The sequence below is a fragment of the Vigna unguiculata genome, chromosome 6, assembly GCF_004118075.2.
Source record: "Vigna unguiculata cultivar IT97K-499-35 chromosome 6, ASM411807v1, whole genome shotgun sequence".
In the NCBI taxonomy this organism is placed as follows: domain Eukaryota; kingdom Viridiplantae; phylum Streptophyta; class Magnoliopsida; order Fabales; family Fabaceae; genus Vigna; species Vigna unguiculata.
Window position 1 is genome coordinate 18,777,459 of NC_040284.1, and position 10,438 is coordinate 18,787,896.

The 10,438-nt window shown below is 24.8% G+C and overlaps 1 non-coding gene across 1 annotated transcript; it reads left to right on the plus strand.

Annotated features, from left to right (window-relative positions):
- Positions 1–7,357: 7,357 nt before the first annotated feature.
- On the plus strand, positions 7,358–7,439 carry TRNAS-AGA. The gene has a single exon. It is a non-coding gene; the product is annotated as a tRNA-Ser (tRNA).
- Positions 7,440–10,438: the final 2,999 nt, after the last annotated feature.

The following is a 10,438-nucleotide window of genomic DNA, read 5'->3' on the forward strand; positions in this document are numbered from 1 at the left end:
ATATGGATGGCAAGACAAATTAATATCATACGATATAAATTTGGCAAGACAAATTATATTAACGCGTTTTTAAAATTTTGGAACAAATTAGAGTGATTCAAAATAGAAATTAAGAAAATACCAATGAAACTAAAAAAAAATAAAGACTATTCCGCCTCGTTTGAAAACTTTTCTGCAAGAGATATATTTCACAGAAATGATTATGAAATTTTTCTTCCGGTTTAAATTATGGAAACTTTTCTATGGATAAACTTAGGGAAATTTCCTAAGATAAACTGTGAGAAATATCCATGAATTTTTGAACACCAGCAAGATGTATTTTATATAAATTTAAATACCATTCACTAATTTTATCTATGAAAAATATATTTTTTTACTTTTACGTAAAAGGGACGAGTTTAAGTTATAAGATACTAAATTTAAAATTTTAATATCGATGTTTGTCCTGTCGAATTTTATCGAGCTTAGATAAATTTACATGGTACCCGTCCTACAAATTCTTACTCTTTTTTTTTTTTTAATTTATACAAGTATTTTAAATAAATTATACTGCAAATATTAATTATGATTCAAATGATACGTAAAAAAAAATTGAAAAAATTTAAATATAAAAAGTTAACAATTATATTATATTTTTCAAAATGTACATTTTTCTTTTAAAAATAAATTATTTGATTATGTTACAATTTAACTATTAAAATTTTACTTTTGAAATTTGGAATAATTGGTATTGATACATGTGAGTTTGAAATTGTTTATATGATGTTTAATAAAACCTACCTTGATTCAATATATTTATTGTCAAACACCCTGTGAAATATTTGTTTTTTTTATTTTTTTTAATATTCTTTCTAACAACTTTTAGATGAAGAAAATATTTACATAAAAATATCAAGATATTTTAAGTTTGGAAATAAATACTTGTCATGAAATATACTTAATAGAAATAATAACATCTCTTAATTATTATTTTTGGGTACTAATCTCAACCACTTTTTCAGCAATCACACCAACACACATAAATGTCATCATGCATTATTTTCTCTAATGCTACTATTTGCTTAAGCTGACATTATTCTCATGTTGTGACCCACAATCTCTAATAAATGATTATTATAAAATTACATGTTGTTGAAACCCTAAATCATTTAATTGACATAGCCAACCCTTTGATATATTTGTTTAACTTCATTGAGACTAAAGTAGTAAACCATCCTTTTAGGTATAGTTTTAGGTAAGAACTCCAACATTAGAAAAAGAGAAAAAGAATGTTTGGTTAAGTAGGGACAAGGGTAATTGTTTAGTATTTCATGTAATCACAAAACATCATTTGCCATGCATCTAGGCATTAATTTAGTCAACTTTCAAATAAACTTTAATAAAGTTATATTTATATTATAATATTTTGTATTGCTTTTCACATAATAGAATAAATATAGATTTCTAAATATACTTTCATTTACAACTTTACATAGTAAAATGATGGTCAAAGGATCAATTTTACATGAATTCAGCTTTATATTTGGATGTAAAACTGAACTTTACAGTCAGTTAAAACAAAGCACTACCAATTAGGCATTATTTAATTCATAAACATTTTATTTAATATAATATTTCTTCATTTAACTATCATTATTTAATGACATTTCTCATCCTTTTTTTTCAATATTTTACCATCGCTTTTATTCACATATTAAATGTCCAGTACATACTATTAAATTATCTAGAAATATAAAAATTGCTTGAGTTTTTTATAATAAAATATGTCAATATAAATCCTAGAAATAAGAGAGTTGCTAATCAATTGTAAGAAATTTACATTTATGAAGCTCGTATTAAAATATATTTTTTATTAATTAATATTTTATATAACTAAAGTTCATGAACTTTGACTTAAAATTGAAATTTATTGATGTCTAAAATTTTGATATTTTTTGGTTCCTAAACTTTAAAAAATGAATGAATATAATTTTTTAACTTAATTACGTTAATTTTTTTTACGTGTTGAACGCGTTTTATGTTAGTATTGGAGTTATTTACACCGTTTGACACATTCTCAGTTCAATATTTGTTGGAAAATATGCTCGATTCCTAAAAAAAATTAACGTAATTGAGTTAAAATTACTATATTTATTTATCTTTTATGTTTAGAAACCAAAATATTTTGAAATTTCGAACATAAACGAATTTCAATTTTAGATCAAAATTTAAGAGCTAAAAATATACTTAAACCAAATTATTTTCACAGACTAAAATAATGACATTCATATCATTACGCATTTAAACAAAAATTGAAATATAATGTTAAAATATGTAAGCAGAATTAGGACAAGGTTCATAGCGTCATATGTAATAGTTGAATTAATTTTAAAATATACTATTAAACTTAAATATATATATATATATATATATATATTCATGAACCGATATACAAGTTGATAGATTTGTATCCAGTTCAAAAATAATAAAAACGACAACATATTATTAAATAACATTTAAATAATTTTACTCTTGTGTTTATAAATTATTATTTTTGTTGTCGATTGTCATACTTAAAGTACAGTACACGACAGCATTTTCCTAGACGACAATGATGGAAAGATAACGTTTTTCTTTTTCAACTTTTTTCTGTATGACTTTGTTTAGTTAATCTTTATTAATGTATGATTCACAAAATTCAAAGTTGCATTTTATTTCAAAGGTGAAAAAGTCTAAAAAGTATGCATTGAATTGCATTGTCATTCCTGTTATAAAAGAAAAGAAAAACTATGCAAAATTCCAAATTAAGAAGATTCTAAAGGATAACAAAAACAAGGGTGTTGCATGCCATGACTCCTTATAATTTGAGTTAGGTTAATTTGAGAAAAGTAAAATAAATTTGGTTTAATGAATCCAAATATTTAAATTTAAGTTCCTAACTGAATTTTCTATAGATTCTAAATTTTATTTTCCAATTTAAATAAGTTGAGGAATAAAATATATTTAAGTTAGTCAATCTACCTAACTCATTATTTTATGGTAGGTTGAATAGATTTACAAAGTTTTAACTAAGGTAAATTGAATTGATCAAATTTTAACTCCACCTATTACAAATGAATCCTTATAAGGTAGGTTCATTTAACTTTTAACAACTCTTTTCTCTTTATCTGTGGCTAAAACATATTTGAAAGTGAAAAAGCTTATGCAATGGTTTGTTGAAGTTGAGTTGAAACTTTCCCTTGTTAAGTTTTCAATTTGTTGTTTTGTGTTTTGTTTTTCAACGCACCAAAATGCACGCCATGATTGTTTATGTCATATTTGATGCTGTAGAATGACATTGATTCATCGTCAACCGTGCGTCACGCATGGTGCCAACAATGGTTTTCGTTCATTTTGAGTCATTTTTGGGTCTCAATTTTCCTTCTGATTTTCTATCATAATTTCATCTCCACCTCATGTTAATTGTGATGTGATGATGTAACTTGTTACATTTTAATTCCTTGTCGATATAAGTCCAAAATTGTGGCTCTTCTCTTATTCAAACATCAAGACAAAACACTCTTAAATGTAACAAGGACCCAAATTTTGAAAGCTCATCAGGATAAGATTTACGAGGATGTTCGAAACATAGTTTATACTATTTCATTTTTCATATTTGCACCATTTTTTAGCTTCTATGTTCCAATAGCAACCCTAATTTATTAGTAATCCAATTAGTTATTACAATATCATTAAAGAGTTTAGATTTAGTTATCGAGAGATAGATGATCGGTTAAAAACACACATCACAAAAGTATACAGAGTCACTTGTCAAATTTCTTATCTAAGGATGTGTTTTTTCTAGAAGAATGATTTAAGGAAGGACGAGATGATTGATTTGGATGGATTTGAGGATAACGTTTATATTGTTCTGTTTAAGAAATTTGTAGATAACATTAAAAGTAATTTGTGAGTAAAATTTGTGAAAGTTTATAAAAGATTTGACTGATATAATTAATAAAAAAATTTGATAAATAAAAAAATAAGATTACCAAATTATGATTGGTGTTAAAAATAAAATAAAATTACATTTAAATAAGTTGTAATTAATTTTGAAAAAATTTTTTATGAAAAAAAATATTACTAATATTACTGTTATATCAGTATGGGAATACTTCCGCAAAGTCTAATCTTTCTGCTGGATTCACACCAAGAAATATTTCATTTGATAAAGCTGGTTCCCATCAATTATTGAAAAAGAAAATTATACAAGAAATATAATTTTGCCTACTTCAAAGAGTCATTTAATCAATATGATATTAATAATGTAACAGTGGCATGATTTAGAAGAAGAATCGTTTATGCTAGTAAATTGGCCCGTTAATTGGATTTGATATTCTTATGAAGTAGAATATCTAGTTATTAGTTACAAAATTGGATATATATGATATGAAATATATTTTGTTTTAGAGGGTCTTGATGTTTAAATTTTAAGCGTAAAATCCCAGAGAAAAATAAACCTCATTTTTCAATTCTTTATCCTATGAGGTAGAGTATAGATTTTTTATTGAATTTTTTTTATGTTATTTTCTGTGAGTATTAAAAAAACACTATATTAATATTTTAATATTCTTTTAATATATTTTAAAATGTTAAAATTAGTAATAATTAATATGTTACGAAGAGATAATATACAAACAGAAGAAAAATCCTGCAAAGAATCTACATTCTAGAAATATATGATTTCTTTAGAGAATAAATGCTGAAGAAAGATAACGTTGACCTTGAGATATATGAGACTTATGCAATGAATACACGAGTCAATCAAAAAATGATAAATTTTAGTTCCCCACCAACTTGCAATCTTTAAAATTATCACAAAATCTGAATTTCATTTCTGTGGATTTTACAAGTAACATCTTACTATTAAGAAAGGGGTTAAATTATGTTTTTGAAAAATATTTGTATCGAAAATCCTTTTATTTTGTTTTTAGATATTATGAAGACGTTTAATGGAAAGATATTATAATCAAGACGTTTACATTTTGTCAATTAATCTAAACTTCAAATTATATTTCTCCTCCCTTAAAACAAATTGTTCATATAATATTCATCAAAACAAAGTCTTTTTACCCAACTCTTTTTTTCTATAGCCTGTACCTTTTTTCTTAGCAATGTTTTGGATTTAAGATATTAATGAAACCTTGAATTTTGGCCCAGAAGAAAAAGTCCCCTTCATTAAGTCAACCGCATTAAATTAACCTACAAAGTTTGCTTCCTAGTATACTTGTAGGAATCATGCGTAGGATCTTAATGATAACAAGATATAATAAATAAATTGATAAGATTTATGATGGATTTTATTTTTATTTAAAATTTGTTCAGATAGCATAGAGTTTCAAGGTCCGATACGGATTTGTTTTTAAAACTATCTTGAAAGAATAATGAAAGAATGTATATTTAATTTTATTTATTTATTTTGACTCTTAAGTTATATATACTATTGGTCATACTAAAACAGGCTTCTCACACAAGGTTTAAGAAAAAGAAGTTTTACGATGGATTTTATTCTGATTTAAAATTTGTTGAGATAGTATGACGTTTGAAGTTTTAGTACGGTTTTGTTTTTAAAAATTATCTTGAAAGAACAATGAACAAATGTGTATTTAATTTTTTTTATTTTTATTTTGACTGCTAAGTGATATAGATTATTGGTCATACTAAAATAAGCTCCTCACTCAAGGTTTAAGAAGAAGAAGGTTGACTTTAAGAATAACTTTTTTATTCTCTTTTTGTTGAGGGCTAAGAGAATGAAGATTCATATATAAAACCTCATTTTCATTTCTACAAATACTGTCAACGTTTTAACAGGTATTGTTCATTTTGGAGCGTGTGCTCCGTCATGGTGTGGTCTTTAAAAGACATCTCGGTGGATGGAAGGAGGAAGGGGTATTTAAATTACATTAGGCCTCCACTTATAAGTGATTTTGGACTATTGGACGTGATTTTGGACTATTGGATGCAAAAGGAATATAAACTCCCTAATCGAGATCTAAGGGGAATGACGGATCATCCCCATTGAATGGCTTAAGGGACCGATAATTCTATTATCAACCCCACAACAGGCACTAATGTTCCGATCCAAAGTCTATTGATAGAATCACTATCAATCACCATATATTCGGGATATTGTCCGTTCTGGAGAGTGTGTGTTTCGTCATGGTTTTGTTCTTAAAATGCGTCTTAGATGGTAGAAGGAGGAAATAATATTTAAACTGTCTTAGGTTTCGACTTCTAAGCGATGTGAGACTATTGGGTAAAGTCGGAACAATAATATTTTATATATAATAATATTTAATAATACTAATAACAATATAATAAAATATCACAACATAATAGTACTAATATAATAATATAAAACAAAAAATAGATATAAAATAATAATACACATTTTTGCTTTAATGTTAAATCAAATACTATTATGAAATGGGTTTGAAATGTCAAATAAACTTAACATTTTTTTTAAAAAGACTAAATCCATATAAATTGAAAGATGAATGACTAAATTGGTCCAAAATTTCAAAATAGACTAATTATAAAATTCACCAAAAGTTTAGAAACCAAAAACATATTTAATCCTAAATAATTTAATAATGACATTGATAACAAACTAAAAACAAATTAAATATTAAGAAAACATATTTTTTTTAATTTATTAAATATAATTGTATTTCTAACTATTTATACTATTTACAATTTGTCATTTAAAGACAAACAATGTAGTAAGAATTTGAAATATAAATTTGTGTTAAAACGTGACAAGTCTACTAGACAAATCTACTAGACATGTGACATTTATATATTTACAATACTATTTATATTTATGAATGATCTATCATTTGTAATTTATATAATTTACTATTTTCAATTTTTTGCATAGTCCAATATTTATTTTTTTATATTATTTATTCTTTACATTTTTTTCATAATTTATCATTTGTAGTTTTATATTGATTTACAGTTCATAACTTTTTGTATCGTATAATGTTTATATTTTTTTAAAAATCTTCTTAACAATTTCTAGATCATTTAAAATGTATTATTTTTATTTTTTATATATTATTTAAATAATATTTTTTTAAATTATTAATTTTGATTAAATCTATTTATATATTATTTGAAATAATTATATACAATATATTTTATTTAAAGAATATATAAATAAATTAATTATATTTTTACTATATAAATCAATCAAAATATTATTACTTAATTTTATAAATAAAATATTATAATTATTAAAATTGCACGCTACAAATATTACTTTTAGGAGAAACTAAACTTGTATTGGATTTAAATAGAGAAAGCTTTTAGTAAATACATGTTTCAATGTCAAGAAGTGGACGTGCCGGAGTGGTTATCGGGCATGACTAGAAATCATGTGGGCTCTGCCCGCGCAGGTTCGAATCCTGCCGTTCACGTTTTATTATTTTTTGTACATCTAAACATGATTGTATATGTTTCGGACATTCTCCATCATTCTATTGTTAGTATATACAGAAATTTCTAAGTCTGTGTTTTATAATATTAAATATAATAAAAGTATTATTTATATTAGATTTTGTTAGTCAAAAGTTTTATTGGTGGCATTAATTCTACTAGAGGAAATTGAAAAGATTTAAAGAAAAAAAAAAGCTAAACTATACTATCTAACGAATAAATAACTCAGAACAATATAACATAACAAAAATTTTATTAGTTTTAAAAAACTTATACATTATATCCAATACCACAGTACCTCAAAGTGTGAACAAATGTTTATAGTTATTTAAATCTATACTACTTTAAATATATTATTTTAATAGATTTATTAGTACAATCCATTTAATTTGATTTAAATAGAATATATAGTTTTAAAAATCCAAAATTAAGGTAGGTCTAAATTAGTTTTAGTAATGAAATTTTAGATCAAATTAAATTAGGTAAGGCAAGTGTAATAATCCAATTTTGTCTAGATGAATAAATTTTTTTTGAAATAAAAAATAAAAGATTAAATATTTTTTAGTTAATGGTAAATAAGAAAAAGGTGAAATAAAATTTTCTTCAAAAATTTTCAAACTTAAAAAAACGAGATAAAAAAAGAAAAGAAAAGAGAAAAAAAAGGAAGAACTCAATTTATTTCTAATTATCATACCCCTCCTCGTAAGTCCAACAACTCAACATTTTTTCATCCTCACTCCTTGTTTTCTACCCTTTGTTTTTTATAGAGAAAACAATGATATGATTCTAATAATTAGAAGTAATATCTCTTCTAATAATTAGAATCAATATTACTAATGATAAATTGTGCTTTGATTCGGTGTGAGTTGATATTCGGTGATGTGTTGTTATCATAACTACCAATTTCTTCCTTATATTGTTCGTTAGAGTTACATTGATATTGCAATGCGTATCCACAGTCTGTCATATGAAAAAGGGATCGGAAAAAAAAAATATTTTCTACACTTCTCTCTTTCTCATTATCACTCACACAATCCCACCTCCTTTTTATCTCTTTGGGGAGAAGAGCAAAATTCTTACCAAATGGGGTAGGAAGAGAAGAAAGAAGGTAATTATAATATAGAAAACAAAAGAATGAGATTGATAAAGAAGAGGACCAACTGAAAAGTTTAAAAGGTAGGTCAGTGTCAATATTCTTCTTATTTTTTTATTTATACATTCCCAAATTTTCACTATATTTTTTGTTTTAATATTGTACTTTTTTTTACACCTAAATTTGGTCTTCTTTTTTCATCTTATTTTAAAAATCATAACAAAAAATAGTTTTCCCCATTTCTTTTAGTGTTTGTCCAACACCAATTTTTTAAATTCTTTTCTTTTTTCTTCAAAAAAAAATATTAAAAAAATTAAAATAAAAAATAGTTTTCTTTGTTTACTTTTTAATGTGTGTCCGGTCGTTAGCGTTGCATGACATCCATTTTCAAAGAATTAAAAATATAAAAAAACATAAAAAAGTTTTCAAAATTATAAAGAAAAAAAGAAGCCAAATCAAGAATTTTATAGATTCATAAAAAACTGCATAATCCAGATCTTCCATTGGGAGATACGTAGGAGAAAGATTAGTCTTTGTCGAACAAAAAAACTAAAAAAATATTTTTGTTTATTTTGTATATTCTTTTATTATTATTTTTGGAGAAAATAAACATTTTGAAAAAACCACATTCTTTTTGCACGTTTAATTAAAGGTATCGTCTTAGGATGGACGCTATGGGTGCTAATACCTTTCCCACGAGTAACCGATTCCCGAACCCAAAATTTAGACAAAATTAAGATAAATAAAAATAAAAGGACCAAATCGATATTTTGTTACAAAAATAGAGACCAAAAACATAATTTAACCTTAATTTTATATAAATAATTCTTTTTCACACTAATTACCTTGTTGCATGTTTTGTCTTGCTTGTGTTTTATTTGTCTCTTTTGCAATGATCACATAATTATCTAAACAAAGGAAGATACACGTGATAATACTCTTCTAGCGGAGAGCAATGAGATCGAGGAGTAATGCTCTGGTCTCCTACAATTGTATAAGAGTTTGGGTCTCATACAAGCTCATTTTTTTCTATAAATTGTTCCAAACAGTAACTAATGTTTTTTAAACAAAACTTTAGTACTACATCACTTTCTTCCAACATTTTTGCTTGAAGTAACTCTAAGAAATTGTGGCTTTTGTGCTAAACATCTTTTATTGGATATACTCTAAGAAGGCATTCACAAAATATATCAAATTTTGACACATGTTTATTAGGTTTAATTAGTCAGATGGTACCCACTTTCATTTAAATGTGTCATTTTGGTACCCACTTTTAAAAATGTGTCAATTGAATCCCAACTTTGAAAAGATGCCGCAATTAGGTCATTTTCAGCAAAAAATTATTAACACCGTTAACAATATTGATATTTAAAATGACTTACAAAATTAAATATTTATATTTATATTAAAATTTAGTGGTAAAAATCATGAATTAAGTTGACGACTTTAGTAATTTTTGTCTGAAAAAGACTTCATTAAAACACTTCTTCAAAGAATTGAACTAGATTAACAAATTTTTTAAACCGGGTACCAAACTGACACATTTGAACGAAAGTAGATATCATTTAACTAATTAAACTTGTTTATTAAAAATAGCACTAGTTGAGGACAACTATAAAGACAGCCACTAACTTTTTTGAATATACAATAAGTGGCTATTTAATATTTATTTGAAAGATAAATATAACATAAAAACTTCACACATGTGGATGTTTAGAAAAATGAATTTAAGTAGAAATTATGATTTAAAGTTTGGTTTTTGATACAAATTTAATACCCTTTATATATAGGTCTAAACTTGGAGTGCAAAATTAGAGTTTTCAAGCTTTTGTAGTCAAAGCAATATTTTTCTGTTGTTGAAATATAATGGTCAATTTTATGACAAGT